At 31.5% G+C, this 18,532-nt stretch overlaps 1 long non-coding RNA gene across 1 annotated transcript; it reads right to left on the minus strand.

Annotated features, from left to right (window-relative positions):
• Positions 1-818: 818 nt before the first annotated feature.
• On the minus strand, positions 819-17,742 carry LOC113078483 (uncharacterized). Its single transcript, XR_003281534.1, has 3 exons — positions 17,457-17,742; positions 16,169-16,549; positions 819-947 (listed from the first exon to the last, which is right to left on the minus strand). It is a non-coding gene; the product is annotated as an uncharacterized LOC113078483 (long non-coding RNA).
• Positions 17,743-18,532: the final 790 nt, after the last annotated feature.

Below are 18,532 nucleotides of genomic sequence, written 5' to 3' on the forward strand. Positions count from 1 at the left end.
AACTATAAAAACAGTAATTGTTTAATTTTTCACACTGCTGTCTGCATGTTAAAACATCACACACACACACACACACACACAGAAACACAAACACACACACACACAAACACACACAAATAAAAACGTTCATATTCAAAATGCAAGAAATACTCAAGCTCAGTACTGTATATTATGTATATTGCAATATTTAATATTCAAATTAATTTCTGCATGCAAATTTTTCATGTTTTAAGCAAAATTTTACAAAAAAATTATGCCCACTAGGAAACTCATAATATAATAACCAAAAATAAATACATTTTTTCAACAAAAAAAAAAAGAAAAAAATAATATATAATTCAACTTAACTTATTTGAGCTTGTTCCCTTTAACTTGACGTCCTAAAATAACTAACACTGATATAAAAGTTTATAATAAAAATAATAATAAAAAAAGCTTTAAATAATAAAAATGACAAACACGCACAAGAAAATTCTAATTAAAATAAATACAGAAAATACAACTAAATCTAATTTCAAATATTATAAAAAAAATCTTAATGATGCAAAAATAACAAACTAGGAGCATAAAAATTATTTATTGATACTATTGAATCGTTAGTATTTTATTCTTATTTATAAATCATAATTTCTCTCATTTTCCTTCACAGTCACTGTAAGAATCATAAGTTACTCATTTCTATGTATAGATTCATATTTAATATTTGTGTTTTTCAAATGTGAGGTTCAGAGTCAATTTTTAACCTGCGTTACATTTTTGTTTCATAAGTAACTGTTTTGGTTAAGAAAGATTCTTAAGAGAAGTCAGTGGAACACGGGCTGTTCCTGTATTTACTGTACCGTGCTGGTCTCCTGCGCACTCATTACTGGCATCCCGTTGGTCAGTTTGTCACACGGTCGTTACAATCCCACAATGCACTTCAGCGGCTCTCGCTTCTCTAACGGCCACTAAAACACAAGAGAAAAGAATAAAGAGTCTGAGACATAATTCAACAATGAAGACATCACACTTCATGACAATTAAGCACAGTTCACCTCAGTCGAAGATTTAAGATTCAAGACATTATTTAGATAGTTTTTGTTTCTTATTTAAAATCATTATATTATTTGTCTTATTTTTATCAGTTCCAATATACCTTCATTCATTGACACTGTAGACTGTAATAAAAAAAAAATCAGTATTTTTTTTTTATCATGCACATATTTTATATATAAATAATAATAAATATATATATTTAATTTTTTATATTTTATGCATTTATTTAACTGTACTTTTTATTTAATTAAATGTCATATTGAAAGGTTTGTCGAGATTTGAAAATTCCATTTCAGTGTTCGAAAATGTTACATTTAATTCAAAGTGTTACTTTTGAAAAATTTCCTAGCAAAAGTTACTTATTTCTTAATTTTAAGCTTTATTTCATTTTATTTATTTTGTATTTAATACTTGTACGTTGGGACATAAAAAAAAATTACATTGAGAAAAAAATTTTCATGACAATTTAGCACAGTTAATTTCCCCCCAGCTCTTATTATAAGACACTGAATATCCATCTTGGGAAAAAAAAAAACTTTATTTCAGCAAATCCGTGGATTCTCCACTAGAGGGAGACGCAGTAAACATAGATAGATAGACAATACTAAAATGATATTGGAAAGTGAAAGACATTAGGCTTCTGCATGGAAAAGCATTGCTGAAGTTCAATAAAACAATGAACCACATGCTTTCAGGCACAAGGAGACCTCAAGTGTCTACAGGAAATAAAAAACTTCATAAACAAAGAAATGCGAGGAAGTCCAGGAAATGAAAGCGGATCTACAAGTTAAATATGGCAAGAATCTGACGAACTAAACATGAATGACACATTGATATGAGATGAGCACATGAAAAACTCAAGCGATAAAATCAAAGGAAAGATATAAGAAAGATAAAAAAACATTCAAATTAAATATAAATAAAAAAATAAGGACGAAACAAATACTAATTTATTAAAGAAATCATAAAAACATTATGTAAAAAAATGTAAAAAATTATAAAACAAATAAATAATATAAAAATAATAAAATAAAATAAAAGATAAAATAATTAATTAATTTAAAACTATTAAAAATTGTTTTAAAAATAATTAAATTTAATAATTAAATGAATAATAATTAAGAAATCAAAAGTAATAAATAACTAAATAAATAAATAACAAATAAACAAATAAAAAACTGGCATTTTTAGATGAAAAGTGATTTGTTTGAATGAGATATGTTTGCTTTAATTGTTGCTGATTTAATGGTTTAGACACTGTTTGAATGTCTTTGTCAGGAACAATGCAAACGATCGAGTGCTTTCAGTTCGGATTAAAGCTCTTTGTCTCCAAATAAAAGCACAGAAATCATAAAAGCTGCAACACATTCAGTGCTCATGGGATTACAAGGATCGTTCCAGTGAAAGCAGCGTTCGTTTCACAAGCGGCTGTTAGACTGACGTGAACTTCACGAGACAAGCTCCGACTTGAGGCTGTTCTGAGAGACAGACCAGACTCATTTGGTTTGGAATTCAAGTCGCTGCAACAAATCATTACATGGGAACAAAACAGCCAAACCCTGGGTGACGTCACAAAGAGACCCGACCTGGTGAGCGAGAAGCTTTTCCAACAACAGCACATTTACTGGAAACAGCAGAGAACACGCCTCGCGGGAGCTGACCTGGAATATAGAGATGTGCTTCGACTTGATCCGTGAGACGGAAGACAGACGGAGCTGATGAAGGGCAAACCAGGACACAACCAACGGCCAGATACTGACAGACGCTCACAGATAACAACACATCCAGCTCCGCTTCAAGAGTTCATTCAGCTGCAGGGAGCAAGCATTCCACAGGAATGAGAGAAATATAGATTTATATATATATATATATATATATATATATATATATATATATATATATATATAGATAGATAGATAGATAGGAAAAATAAATAAAAAATTTAAAAAAAAAGAAAAAAAAAAGAAATAGACAAACTTAAAAAAAATATTTAAAAAATTAAAAAAGATGCAAATAATTAAAAAATAAATTAGGAAAAAAGCAAAAAATAAATAAATAAAAATAAGACAAAAAATGTAAATAAAAAACAAAGAGAGAAAGAGAGAAATAAGAGAGAAATATTAGATTTAAAAAATAAAAATATTTAGATAGGAAAGATAAAAAAAAGCAACAAAAAAAAGAAATAGACAAACTTTTAAAAAATTAAAAATTAAAAAAAGATGCAAATAATTTAAAAAAGTAGGAAAAAAGCACAAATAAATAAAAATAAGACATAAATTTAAATAAAAAACTAAGATAAAAAAGAAGTATAAATATAAGAGAGAAATATTAGATTAAAAAAAAAAAATATATATATATATATATATATATATATATATATATATATATATATATATATATATATATATATATAGATAGGAAAGATAAAAAAATTAAAGCAAGAAAAAAGAAAAAGAAATAGACAAACTTTAAAAAAATTAAAAAGATGCAAATAATTAAAAAATAAAATAGGAAAAAAGCAATTTAAAAAAAATTAATAAAAATAAGACAAAAATTTTAATAAAAAACAAACATAATAGAGAAAGAGTGAAATAAGAGAGAAATATTAGATTTAAAAAATATATATTTAGATAGGAAAGATAAAAAAGCACAAACTTTAAAAAAATTTTTTTTTTTAATAGGAAAATAGCAAAAATAAATTAATTAAAATAAGACAATAAATTTAAATAAAAAAACTAAGATAAAAAAGAAGAGTAAATATAAATATAAATACATATGAAAAGAATAACAATTTAAATATATACAGAAGAAAATGTTATAAAAAAATTGAGTTAAAATGAATTAAAAGAAAAAGAAATGTAAAAAGACAAAAATAGGTACATTTTAAATAATAAAAGGAAATACATTTAAAAAAATATATTACATTGAAAAAGAAAAAGAAAGAAAGGAGGAGTAAGAGAAAGAGAAAAGTAGCACATGATGTGTGTTTACACAGAAATAAGAAGAACACACAAACACACACACACACACACACACACACTCACGCACACACGATGTCTGGTTGCTCTGCAGCAAAGCATGCTGGGATTAGTTTGATTAGTCATTAAAACCTCTGAACACACAATACTGATGCAATATTTAATAATCGTCTCTGTTGCTTACACAATTATGCTAATTAATGCATTGTGTAATGCAAGTCCTGTGTGTGTCTCATTAACAAACATTATAACATTGTTATGTATTGTGCATGTGACATTCCTGCATGCATGACCTGCTAGATCTGTGTGAATACTGTATCTCACGATGCAATGCACATCCCGAAGTTTCCATAACTATTCAACGACACTGTAAATGACCCAGACGTAACATCATGCATGATTTTATACAGCTCTTTCTTGACTCATGATTAGAGAATTAAACCGGATTAAAAATGCAACACAAGCACATTTATTTCAGAGACAGGGACACGCCACGGCCGATCCCAGTGCACTGTGGGAAAGCACAGAAACAGTGGTGACATCATCACCTTCATCAGTCAGTTTAGAGCAGAAAACCTCCTCAAAATCCACAGTAAGCCGGCAGATATCCAGCATAATGCAAAATGGAGCAACATCCGTGAAAATCACAACGAGCTTCATGAGAAAGTGTGCAATCAAAACCTGAATTATTGCAGCAAATTCATAAGACAAAAGACCTTACTGTTCTGTACTGTACTTACACATTCAGATGCAGAAACGCTGGTTAAGCCTTTGTGTTTTTGCATGGCAGCAGTGTTTGGGTTGGTTGCTGTGAGTGTGTGTGTGTGTGTGTGTGTGTGTGTGTGTGTGTGTGTGGTTTCTCTGCCTGATTGATCTCACGGCATGAGAGTGTGTGAATGTGAATGTAAAACACTCTTAGCAGTCTCTGATGAACTGAAACTAAGCTCTTTTCACCTGTTTAGGACAAACTCATTCAAATAACAACAAAACTGAGTGACTTCAAAACTTAGAATGAAACTCATCTGACATTTGAATGCGACAGAACAGACTTTCTTATCAGTGATTAATTCATATACAGTATAAAGAAGCAACACTTCACAATAACAATAGTATTTTTTTTTCATGTGATCAAGTATTTAGCTTGTTTCTGGAAGTTGCTATCATCTTGCTAGCATTTTTGGCATGTTTAGAATAATTAGCACGCTTTTAACATATTGTTACCAAATTTTATCTTGTTGCTAGCATGTTTTAACACAGAGTTAGCATGATTCTGTATGCTGCTAGCATGTTTCTTGCATGTTTTAACATGTCACTAGTACCATGTTTAACGTGTTTCTAGACATTGCTAGCATGTTTTAACAGTGCTACCATGTGAAACAAGCATTTAGCATGTTTATAGAAGTTGCTAACATTTTTGGCACGTTGGAGTTATGTTGATAACAATTAGCATTGCTACCATGTTTTAGCTTGTTGCTAGCATGTTTTAACACAGAGCTAGCATGATTCAGTATGCTGCTAGCATGTTTCTTGCATGTTTTAACATGTCACTAGTACCATGTTTAACGTGTTTCTAGACATTGCTAGCATGTTTTAACAGTGCTACCATGTGAAACAAGCATTTAGCATGTTTATAGAAGTTGCTAACATGTTTGGCCTGTTGGAGTATGTTGATAACAATTAGCATTGCTACCATGTTTTACCTTGTTGCTAGCATGTTTTAACACAGAGTTAGCATGACTTAGCATGCTTTTAACATGTCACTAACATTTTTCTAGTCGTTGCTAGCATGTTTAAACACATTGCAAACATGTTAAGCAAACATTTAGCTTGCTTCTAGAAGTTGCTTACATCTTGCTAGCTTTTTTACGTAAAAATATAATCAAAATAAAAGTGTCATTTTTTTTGTATTTTTTCATGTGAAGCAAGTATTTAGCTTGTTTCTAGAAGTGGCATGTAATGTCATGAAAAATGTCACGATGTAAAAACTGATAATGGTCCTAATAAAAGGCTTGATTAACTGTTCTTCGTTTTATTTTGGGGATAAATATGCCATTGTTTCAGTCGTTCTCAGGGCTTCCTATCTCTCTTGAAGCGTGTGTTACATAATGCGTCCAACAGATGAAAACATGTACAAAGTTATGTGTGACAGTGATCTGTGGCATGTGGGTGAATGGCATGCTGGGAATAAGGCGTGTGCGGGTGGGGCGTTCAACTCAAGCAGGCCGTCAGCCAGACACACACACACACCTTCTTCTCCCGCAGGGCGTGTGTGTGTGTGTGTGTGTTTGGGTGCGGCTGTTTTAAATATCGCTCAGTAAAGTTTAAAGAGGTGAAGGGCTCACGGTTACAAAACACACACAGCTTTAATCCAGCTCTTCCTCTGCTGCCAAATACACCTCGTCCCACACAATTCCTCAGAAAGGTGGTGCAGCTTACAATAATATCAGCGTCAGGTCAAACAGACTTTAGGATAAAAGAAACCTGGTTTATTTTTACCACTCGAATACTGATAAATGCATTCAGATGTTCAGTAACGAACTGTCATTCTGTACTGTATGTAGGGGACTTTTCAACCTGTGACACTGAAAACTGAATGACTGAAAAATAAAATAAAATAAAATAAAATAAAATAAAATAAAATAAAATTAAATTAAATTAAATAAAATACACCTTATCTATGATGGGTCAGGTGGTGCTGGGGACACAGAGATAAAAAAATATAGAAAATATCTATAATAATAATAAAAACAAAATACAAAAGTAATAAATAAATAAATAATATACTCCTAATCTCTGATCGCTTAGATGGGGCTAGGGACACAAAAATGCTAAAATAATATATATATATATATAAAATAATAATATGAACTAAAAAGAAAGAAAAAAAAACAATAGGTGAAAAATAAAGATGCTAAAATATAAATAAAATAAATAATAATATGAACCAAAATGAAGAAAAAAAAACAATACATATAAAATAAAAAAAAGAATAATATATTTTTTTAAAATAAATAAATAAATAAACACAAAAAATAAAATAAAATTCAATTAAATTAAAAAGGTGAAAAATAAAGATGATAAAATATATATAAAAATAATAATAATATGAACCAAAATGAAGAAAAAAAACACAATACACATAAAATAAAAAAAAGAATAATAATTTTTTTTAAATAAATAAACAAACCTGATCTGTGATGGATTGGTCCGGTTGTGCAACGGAAACAAAAGTGTTGTAATGTTGACCTTCAATCCTCGAGCGCTTCCATCTAGTAAACTGTCTTCAGGGTTACATATCAGGGTTAAAGTCTTTTTCTTTCACAGCAGCTTGTGTCTTCGTGGAACAGTTTTAAAGCAACAATAAAGCAAACTATTTTAGATGAACTTAAGCTGTCTAGCGAGGGAAGTTGTGGAGGATGCGCACAGATCTGTCAGTCAGCAGATGAACGGCCTGCAGGTGTAAATCTAACAAGCTAAAGCCTGAAACCATGAACTCATCCACACTGAAAGCAGCTCGTGGAAATAACGCATTCATTTGGCTCCCGGCCAATCAGCATCTCATTCAACGGTTGAGACAGCGCTGCCTGTTGCCATGACAACGTGACTCATTCCATTGGAATGCCGCGGTAAAAGTCCCTCCTGGACAAATTCCAAACTCTCAGATCCCTGTTGCTAGGAGACAGCAGACGCGGTGACCTTCCTTCACCCGTTCACTCAGATACAACAACAACAGCAGCACGGAAAACCAAATATTCCCAGCCAACACAGAGGCTGAGCGGGAAAAGTTGAGCTAATCAGCACTGATAGAGCAGGAATGCAGATCTAAACATTACAAGGTTTTTCAGAAACAGAGTCTGGATCACCATCCTTGTGTTAATGACTGGGGATATAAAACAATGACATTTTTAATCACCACATGCTGCAAAATGATGACACCCATCTGTATAGAGAGCACAAAAAAAATTACAATTATTATTTATTTATTTTATTAATGTTTTGGTTAAAAAACAAATATATAAATACAAATAAAATGTATTATTATTATTATTAACAACAATAAAATTATTAGCATTTTTTTCAGTTAAAGGTTTGATGTAAGGGATGAAAATATCAATAAAATTGATTATAAATAATAAATTATTATTAATTTAAGGAAAATTAGATTCAAAATAAATAATTAATTAATTATTATTATAATTATTTATACAATTATTAGTCTGATTTCAATTAAAGGTTTGATAAAAATGAAATTATTATTATTATTAATAATAAGAAGAAGACAACAACATAATAGAAGAATAAAACAACAACAATACAATTTTATCCTTTAATCCAGTTCAACGTTTGATAACGAATATATAAATATTGCATTATTATTATTAATAATAATAATAATAATAATTTTCTTTAGTTTTCAGATAAAGGTTTGCTAAAAGGTAAAAAAAAAATATATAGTTATTACATTTATCCTTACAAATAATAAGAATACTAATCATAAATATATATTTTTTATTTTTTAGTTAAAGGTTTGATCAGAAAATCTATAAATATGAATTAAAAAGTATATTGTTGAAATTACTATTATTATAAATAGCAAATAAATGTGTGTTTAATTGAAATAGTAATATTTATACATCCTAAATAATTATAATCTGCAGCCAGACGTCTGTAAACCAGACAGTTGTCCATCTTTATCCATCTCTAATGAGCAGAAACACTCAGAAAGTGAATAAACGCAGCTTGTGTTGTCTGCTCCTCCAGCAGATCCAGTCTGTGTTATGAATCTGCATCTCTGGACACTTCTATCCTCCGAACAATCGACCGATGATTATAGAGAGAGGAGTTCACACTTTCCTCAGAGCACTAGCTACAACAGATCTCAGTTATTAAATGGTCTGTAACGTACACCGCTGTTTTTGCATCAATGCAATAGACACTTGCATCCAGACGTCTGATGATGGACTGGATTTAGATGTTAAAGTCGTTGTTTCTGTAGAAGATCTGGTTTAAGTGTTTGCATCCTGAATGCTTTCATGAGTAAGTCAGACGGCGACGAAACAATGGTTTAATATGACTGACTGCAAGTCATAAATCAAGCAAAACACACACAAAGAGAGACACACACACAATATATTCAGACGTCTAGACTGCAGACGAACTCCTCGAAGCAACACATTCAATGCATTTTCACGATTTGTGACGAGGAATTGTTATTTTTCACTTATTTCAGCTATTTTTTCAACAAACGATTTCTACTTTTCATTTAAGCTGAAGCGCAAAAATAACTAAATGTAATAAAATCCAATTGAACAATATTTTCACTCAGAACTTGGTGGTAAGTTTTGCAAATAAATGCAAAGCAACATTGAATTAAACATGAAATATTAAAATAGAAAGACTAATATGGTATTTTCTTGGATAATGTACACCAACTATTTTATTAAATATTTTTATACAATTTAAAAATTTTACATATAAAAAACTGATAAGCAAAAACAATGTAAAAATACAAAAACAGAACAAAATTTATAAAAGTTAAAAAATTTAAATGATTAAAAAATATTATAATAAAATTCAAAATATATATATAAAAAAAATCTGAAATAAATTTTTTACATTTTTTTAGTTTCATTTATTTTATTATTTAAAACAATTTTATATTTCAATTAGTTACCAGACAACATTTCTCAGTTTCATTTAATTTATAACTAAATGTATATTTATATTTTTACAATGTATACAGACTATATATATATATATATATATATATATATATATATATATATATATATATATATATATATATATATATATATATATATAAATGACATAAACAAACAACAAAATTACTAACTAATTAAAAAGCAAACAGAAAATTCTAAATAATTAAAAAACTACAATTATATGAACGAAACTAAATATAAATAATAATAAATAAATAAATATACTAAATTAACCTATCATCATCATCAGCATGCTGAAAATGCAGTAATGCCTCACGATCACTGTTTTATAAATGTCATTTCTTATCTTATCTTAATATCTTATCTTAGGGTGCTAAATACATGAATGTTATTGCTCTGCTGGATCTCGAACCCGAACCGAGCTGATCCCCGAGCAGCAGACAGGGGGCGATGTGCATCCACTCAGACAGAGTTTACTCACTATGAGTTACAAAAGAAAAACAACAAACTCCATCCCAATTATCCCTGATGTGGAGCTTAATTGTGCCTGAGACAGAAGCCCAATCAAGAAAAAAATAATTGGTGACCAAATATCGGGTGGTTGCCAAGTTTTGGGATTGATAATTCAGGGAAGCGGAAAAATACCAGACAACTGACTCCACACGCGACGAGGCTCTGACAGAAGACTGACGAGTCCCAAAACAAACGAGGTGTGGTCGTTACCGCACTGCACACATTATTACACGCAGAACAACACTGCACTTAATGATGTTTCACACTATAGGACTCCAGCTCAGGGATCATTCTTGCAATGATACACACTCCAAAATCCAGCTTTCAGTTACTGTACCACAGCGAAATTATGAATAAAATTTGAAAAATAAATGCATAAAATTAGAATAGAATGCATTAATAATAATAAAATATTCCAATCAGATAAAAGTAAAAATCTAAAAAAATTAATACATTTAGCATTATTATAAACAATTATATATATTTATATATTTTTATAAAAACAATATCACCATTATACATGTGCCAAAAAAAAAAAAAAAAAAACTTTACTAGTTTTAAGTCAAAGCATTGTTTTATCCTTTAAAAAAAGACACATTTATTGAAGAATTAACAAGATATTATGACTTGTCAGATACAATATATATATATAGATATATATAAGATTTTGACAGTGCATATTAAGATACTTTTAGTACGCCGTGCATTTTTTTTTATCGTAAATGAAACTGAAATTATTACAAGAAAATACCATTTCAATCTTTCAACTTCAAAATGTGAAACAGTCAGATGGAAACCGAGGAGCAGGATTGTGAATGATGACACAGATCCAGATCAGAAGCAGAGTTAATATAGCACTTAAACACAGCGTCTGAAGAACACTGAACACACAGCAGATCAGGAGCGTCTCCGTGGCCCCGGGCTCCTGCCGTTCTCATGCATTCAGCAAATAAACACGGTGAACACACTGTGCTCTCAAATACTGCAGGAGGCACGGTAATCACACTCATATACAAACACACACACTAATAAATACTTCTTTTTTTATATAAATAGGGTTGCAAAGGGGCAGAACATTTCCAGTAAATTATTTTAACATTTTCCAGGATATTTTGAAAATTTTCTGAAACTTCCGGAAAGTTTCCAAAAAATTTACAAAAATAAAAATAAATAAATATTAATAAAAACGATTCTCATTTTTATTTAGTTATACTTGATGCACTAAAATAACTATGGTAAGACTAAAATAAAAACTATTAATTAAAAAAAAAATACTCTATATAATAAAAACAAATAACTAAACTTTTAATAAAAAAAAAAAACATTCAAAATAATCTATGAATTATTCTAAAAATAACACTGATATAGTGATGATATTATTTTATGGTGCTTTGAAATAAACATCAACTAAATTATGCTAATCATATCATATACCATGGAATTGACATTATACTTATATAATGCTTTGCATCACAGGAATAAATTATTTTTTTTAAGTATATTCAAATAGAAAACTATTATTTTAAGTTGTAATAATATTTCACAATATTACAGTTTTTTCTGTATTTTTGATCAAATAAATGCAGGCTTGATGAGCAGAAGAAACTTCTTTCAGAAACATTAAAAATAGTAATGTTTCCAAACTTTTGGTCTGTACTGTATAATATATATATATATATACATATATAAAACCATTACCATAGTGTAAAAATAGCATGGTATTAGCATGCATTTCCTAAAGTTGTTTGTCTAAAAAAAAACAACAACAACAACAACATGGAAGATAATAGTGGTATTATGGTTCTCTTGTAAGCATATGCACCAAACGTATGCTTCAAATCTCAAAAGAGAAACTATTTAATGCTAAACTGCTGCAGTTATTGGGTTTCAGTATTGTAAACATCCACCTGTGCAGCAGCGAATCAAATGCGTGCTGTTACATAATGAAACCTGAGGAAAACAGCTCCTGAGAGATCTCAGAGGTTAGATTCGATTGTGTGACACCTTCATTCTCCACACACTTCAGCTCCATGTTCTCAGGCCTGTTAATAGCATCCCACACATTCAGAGGAAGATAAAGCTCAGATGATGAACCGTTACAGATTCAGCTCAATAATGCTGTTTATTAAAACCCTCTCTGATGATGTCATCCGCAAGCGCTTGACTAATGAGGTGCGTGTTTGTTTATAATGCTAGGTTTGATCCTGCAGCTCTTTAGTGGACGGCGGGAAATGGAATGATACATTGTAACGAAGACACTTTCACCTCATCCAGGTGAGTCATGGGGTTTTTGGATAATCACCGTGGCAACATCACAGATGATTGATATGAGGAACAATTATGGAAGTTATGAAAGAATGCATTGAAGGGTGGCGCTCGTACCCGTGCGTTTCTCTTCCTGATCTCACACAGGAGGAAACATTCCTCGCATCAGACTCCAGCTCTCATTCTCACGGCTTTCCACTGAGACAACAAACCTTGTTTAAACACTCACGAGAAGCTGATCTGACAAGTTTGGACTTTCACATGATCTGCATTAACGCTGTAAGAAGCACGATGATATGAAGTTTTCACTACATGGTGTTATTTCATGCATAGTAATCAAATAAATGATACATTGCTCTCCAAATAGAACCAATTTCCATGATGACATCAACAACAAACGATCAAAAAGTGTTGATTAAAGATGTTGTTGGCCGGGATGCAATCTAGAGTTTGGATACATTATAGAATAATAATATGATCAGAATTATTAAAAATCAATGTGATAGTATACTGTGATGATACAAAATGTATTAAATTAAATGCAAACATGCTTTTTAATAAAAACTTAAATAAGTATAGGGTTTATAACAAAACATCACTAATATGTTTGTTGAAACATCTAGTGTTAAGCATTAATCTGAAATCTTTATGTTTATGCGTTTGGCAGATGCTATTATTCAGAATGACTAAATGTATTCAGGGAACATATTTTTAAACCAAGTTCTGGGAATCGAACCCATGACCTTGCAGTCGCTAGAGCACTTGGTGTTTTTCCTTCAATATTTACAGCCATCAAACAAATGAATAAAAGTAGGTTTGACAAGAAACACGTTACAAATATACACGGCTAAACATCGACACATTTTCTGGGAATTGAACTCATGACCTCGCAATTGGTAGAAGTCTTTCTATCAGCATTTATAAGAATTAAAGGAAGAAAGATGGAAAGAAAGATACATATTGAAAAAGAAATAAAGAAGGAAAGTTTGAAAGAAAGAAAGAAAGATTGAAAAACAAAGAAAGAAAGAAAGAAAGAAAGAAAGAAAGAAAGAAAGAAAGCAATAAAGATTGAAAGAATGAAAGATGGAAAGAAAGAAGAAAGAAAGAAAGAAAGAAAGAAAGAAAGAAAGAAAGAAAGAAAGAAAGATTGAAAAACAAAGAAAGAAAGAAAGCAAGAAAGATTGAAAGAATGAAAGATGGAAAGAAAGAAAGAAAGAAAGAAAGAAAGAAAGAAAGAAAGATTGAAAAACAAAGAAAGAAAGAAAGAAAGCAATAAAGATTGAAAGAATGAAAGATGGAAAGAAAGAAAGAAAGAAAGAAAGAAAGAAAGAAAGAAAGAAAGAAAGAAAGAAAGAAAGAAAGAAAGAAAGAAAGATTGAAAACAAAGAAAGAAAGAAAGCAAGAAAGATTGAAAGAATGAAAGATGGAAAGAAAGAAAGAAAGAAAGAAAGATTGAAAAACAAAGAAAGAAAGAAAGAAAGCAATAAAGATTGAAAGAATGAAAGATGGAAAGAAAGAAAAAGAAAGAAAGATTGAAAAACAAAGAAAGAAAGAAAGAAAGCAATAAAGATTGAAAGAATGAAAGATGGAAAGAAAGAAAAAGAAAGAAAGATTGAAAAACAAAGAAAGAAAGAAAGAAAGAAAGAAAGCAATAAAGATTGAAAGAATGAAAGATGGAAAGAAAGAAAAAGAAAGAAAGATTGAAAAACAAAGAAAGAAAGAAAGAAAGAAAGAAAGCAATAAAGATTGAAAGAATGAAAGATGGAAAGAAAGAAAAAGAAAGAAAGATTGAAAAACAAAGAAAGAAAGAAAGAAAGAAAGAAAGCAATAAAGATTGAAAGAATGAAAGATGGAAAGAAAGAAAGAAAGAATGAAAGATGGAAAAAAGAAGGAAAGAAAGACAGATGGAAAGAAAGAAAGAAAAAGATGGAAGGAAAGAAAGACAGATGGAAAGAAAGATTTAAAAACATAGAAAGAAAGAAAGAAACCAATAAAGATTGAAAGAATGAAAGATGGAAAGAAAGAAGGAAAGAAAAATTGAACAAGAAAGAAAGATTGAAAAAGAACAAAAGATTGAAAGTAAGATTGAAGGAAAGAAAGAATGAAAGATGGAAAAAAGAAGGAAAGAAAGACAGATGGAAAGAAAGAAAGATGGAAGGAAAGACAGATGGAAAGAAAGATTGAAAAAGAAAGCAATAAAGATTGAAAGAATGAAAAATGGAAAGAAAGAAGGAATGAAAAATTGAAAAAGAAAAAGATTGAAAGAAAAGCAGGAAAGATGGAAAGAAAGAAAGATTTAAAGAAAGAAAGAGAGAAAGATCTCAAATCTAAGAATGGAGAGATTTCTGGTGTTAGTCGAGGAATGCACATCATAATCCAGACGCATGTGTCCAGTCGTGTATCACAGCTCTCTCTCTCTCTCTCTCTCTCTCTCTCTCTCTCTCTCTCTCTCCCTCTCTCTCTCACAGATGAATAATGTTGATTACTCATGCACCGGTGACAACATTACTGAGTCAAACGCTGTAAATCATCGTGTAGCAAATCTCTTTCATTCATCCGCTCCAGTCACAAATTCATCAATGTTTGACAGAACCTGAAGCAAACTAGAAGCTTCTCCAGAAAGCACAGCCTGCTGTTTCATACGAGCTGATGGATGTGAATGATTCCTGACAGAACAACACTGAGACGACTAAAGCCGTGTTATTTTCTCTAATTATGGTAGAGCCACTTCTGATGCTATTGTTGCATCTGTCTGTCAAACCTCTTTCTGTTCCTGCTTGAAAAGAAGGAATCTGTTCTGTTCAATAGCAGAGCACTAAGCACTTTCCCCTCTCGGGCGGATCACATTCCTCCTGCTGTTAACTGTTCATGCAGAGTCACGATCTAGAGATGATGACTGTCACCGATGCTGCTCGACGGGTTGATGATCTCTCGTGTTGACACTCCACACAAACCGTTTACAAGAAATCAGCTTACAGACTTGATCAATAATGATCAAACACAAATACATCTCCTTAAACCTCCCTCCCTTAAACCTGATACCACGGTACAACGGAGATAATGCAATGATATATACCTAGAGATTACCATGAAGTTACAATGCTACATGTTTAAAGATCCTAAAATTAAGAAATTACCATGGTATATGTGTTTTTATATCATATTAACCATTTTTGACACTTGAATTCAAGCAGTAACAAAGATGATTATGAGATACTACAATGGTAAATGCCTAAAGAAGATGATAAATATGCAAAAAACATAGTATGATTCTAACCACAATAATACCATATATGTATGTATGTATACACATGGTATTACTATGGTACATGTCCAAAGATCATACAATGTACTGTTATTAATATATGTGTATATCACAAACACACGTGTATGTATGGTATATATATATATACCAGTAACATAATACAGTAGGTCCATTATATTAAATATTCGTCTACTATTTCGGACTTTTTTTTTTTTTTTTTTTTTTTTTACACACAAACGTTTTAAATGTTACTAAACTTGTTCAATCTGAAGTAACACCGGATTCGATTTCACATGAAAACATCAGAAGGGATAAAGATCGCACTTTGAGCTGCTGATCGCACATAAGTTGTCGCAGATGACGGATAATCGATCTATTAACGCTCTTTTCGCGTAAATGCAGAGTGAAATGGAGTAACGTGAGTTTACCGTTGTTTGTGGAGCAGATCCGTGTCCTCTCGTGTCTCTCAGGTGAGTTTGTTCTTGATGAAAGTGCGCTTAACTTTCACACCTGGGCGGATCGCTGCGTGAGTGTGTGGGCGTGGCCTGAGACACGCCAGTCCGCCCGTGGGCCGTAGCCACGCCCCTTCCAGCCTAAGACCAGCAGCAGGGATTTACTGTGGTACATCTGCTTCACTCAAGACCGGATGTTATTCCTCACCATATACGGGAATCTTCTTGGGCTCAAATGCTATTTAAGGAATTTTGAATGAGTTCTAGAGTAAGATCCATTTATATCCGTTTATATCCAGTCCTTCAGAATCCAATAACACTCTGACCCAACAGTATTATGGATATAATGAAGAAATGCTAGAAATAAAGGCAAATACAAAATGAATGGATGCTTTGAGATTATATCAGTGAGATGCCCTTATTTATCCATTGAACTGAAAACTAGAATTTATATTAATAATAATTTATATTTATATTTAAAACGTATATATATATATATATATATATATATATATATATATATATATATATATATATATATATATATATATATATATATATATATATATATATAAGATAATCATGTTGTTTATGAGAACACATAATGATAAAAATAACATTAATAATGTCAGAAAAAATTATAATATTAAAAAAGAACTTTATTATTATTATTATTATTATTGTTGTTAATTATATCAATAATAAAATTTTTGTTATGAGCCACTTCATTTAAAATAAAAACAAACAAACAAATAAACAAGAAGCATTTTTTTGTGCTAATAAAATGGTCAGAATTTAACACTTAATAATAATAATAATAATAATAATAATAATAATAATAATAATAATAATAATAATAATAATAATAATGTATCATGATATGTGTGTGTACCTTATACCATATGAGTGTATAATATTTGTAACACACATATAATAAACTGCCAAAATAAATAAATATAGAAACTTTCAATAAAAGTGCAAACCTGTCAATGCATTTTTGTTGATCTGTAGTTTAAAATAATAAAATGCACATGTAAGAAGTGAGCATGCATGTCTGTGATGAATCAGCGCTGACGGAGCATTAGTTAAATCATCTTCACTGACACATCTGCCTCTCAAACACTAACGAATCATGTGACTATTTCTGTCAGTCCGTGTGACCCTGACCCTCCAGCACACCCACAATGCACCGCTGCAGATGCTCAGGGACACAGCATGCTCTTGCGTCCAGATGTTGGGGATCTCTGCATTGCTCCACACTCACCTGAAGGCCTGTGTCTGTGCATTACTCCTGTGTGAAGTCACGCCGCTTTTCCTGCGTGCCACAGCGGGGAGTGGAATCCCAGCATGCCTTGGGCCAACATGCTGAGGAAGGAGGGAAAAGAAGAAGTGATAGAAACCTGTTGTGCTTTCTGAGTATCTGTCTCTTTCACTTATAGGATGTCGTCATTCACCTCATCATGTTCAGACATATATCAGTTTATTTCCCCCTTTGACAGAATATTAGGACATCCATTACAGCATCGTAAAGGCTCTTGATAAACCACTTGGGCTTGATGTAACCGTCACATTTTGGTAATATTGAAAACAATAAACTTTTTTGTTACTTGAAATACAATGAAAGATATCTGAAATACAATACAATTATTTCAAAATTGGTTTCATTTCAGTTTTGACCAGGTTCAGTTTGACCAAAAGCTGCGGTGAGTGTGTGTGTGAGTGTGTGTGAGTGAGACTGTGAGATTGTGTGAGGTTGTGTGTGAGTGTGTGTGTGTCTGTGTGTGTGTGTGTGTGTGTCTGTGTGTGTGTGTGTGTGTGTGTGTGAGTGTGTGTGTGTCTGTGTGTGTGTGTGTCTGTGTGTGTGTGTGTGTGTGTGTGTGAGTGTAAGTGAGTGTGTGTTTGTGTGTGTTTGTGTGTGTCTGTGTGTGTGTGTGCGAGTGTAAGTGAGTGTGTGTTTGTGTGTGAATGAGACTGTGAGATTGTGTCAGAGTGTGTGTGTGTGGGTGAGTCTGTGTGAGTGTGTGTGAGATTGTGTGTGTGTGTGTGCGTGAGTGTGTGTGTGGGTGAGTGTGTGTGAGTGAGTGTGAGATTGTGTGTGAGTGTGTGTGAGATTGGTGTGAGCGTGTGTGTGTGTGTGTGCGAGTGTAAGTGAGTGTGTGTTTGTGTGTGAGTGAGACTGTGAGATTGTGTCAGAGTGTGTGTGTGTGTGTGTGGGTGAGTGTGTGTGAGTGTGTGTGAGATTGTGTGTGAGTGTGTGTGTGTGGGTGAGTGTGTGTGAGTGAGTGTGAGATTGTGTGTGAGTGTGTGTGAGTGAGAGTGTGTGAGATTGTGTGTGAGCGT

The sequence above is a fragment of the Carassius auratus genome, unplaced genomic scaffold (genome assembly GCF_003368295.1).
Source record: "Carassius auratus strain Wakin unplaced genomic scaffold, ASM336829v1 scaf_tig00025783, whole genome shotgun sequence".
NCBI classification, from domain to species: Eukaryota; Metazoa; Chordata; class Actinopteri; order Cypriniformes; family Cyprinidae; genus Carassius; species Carassius auratus.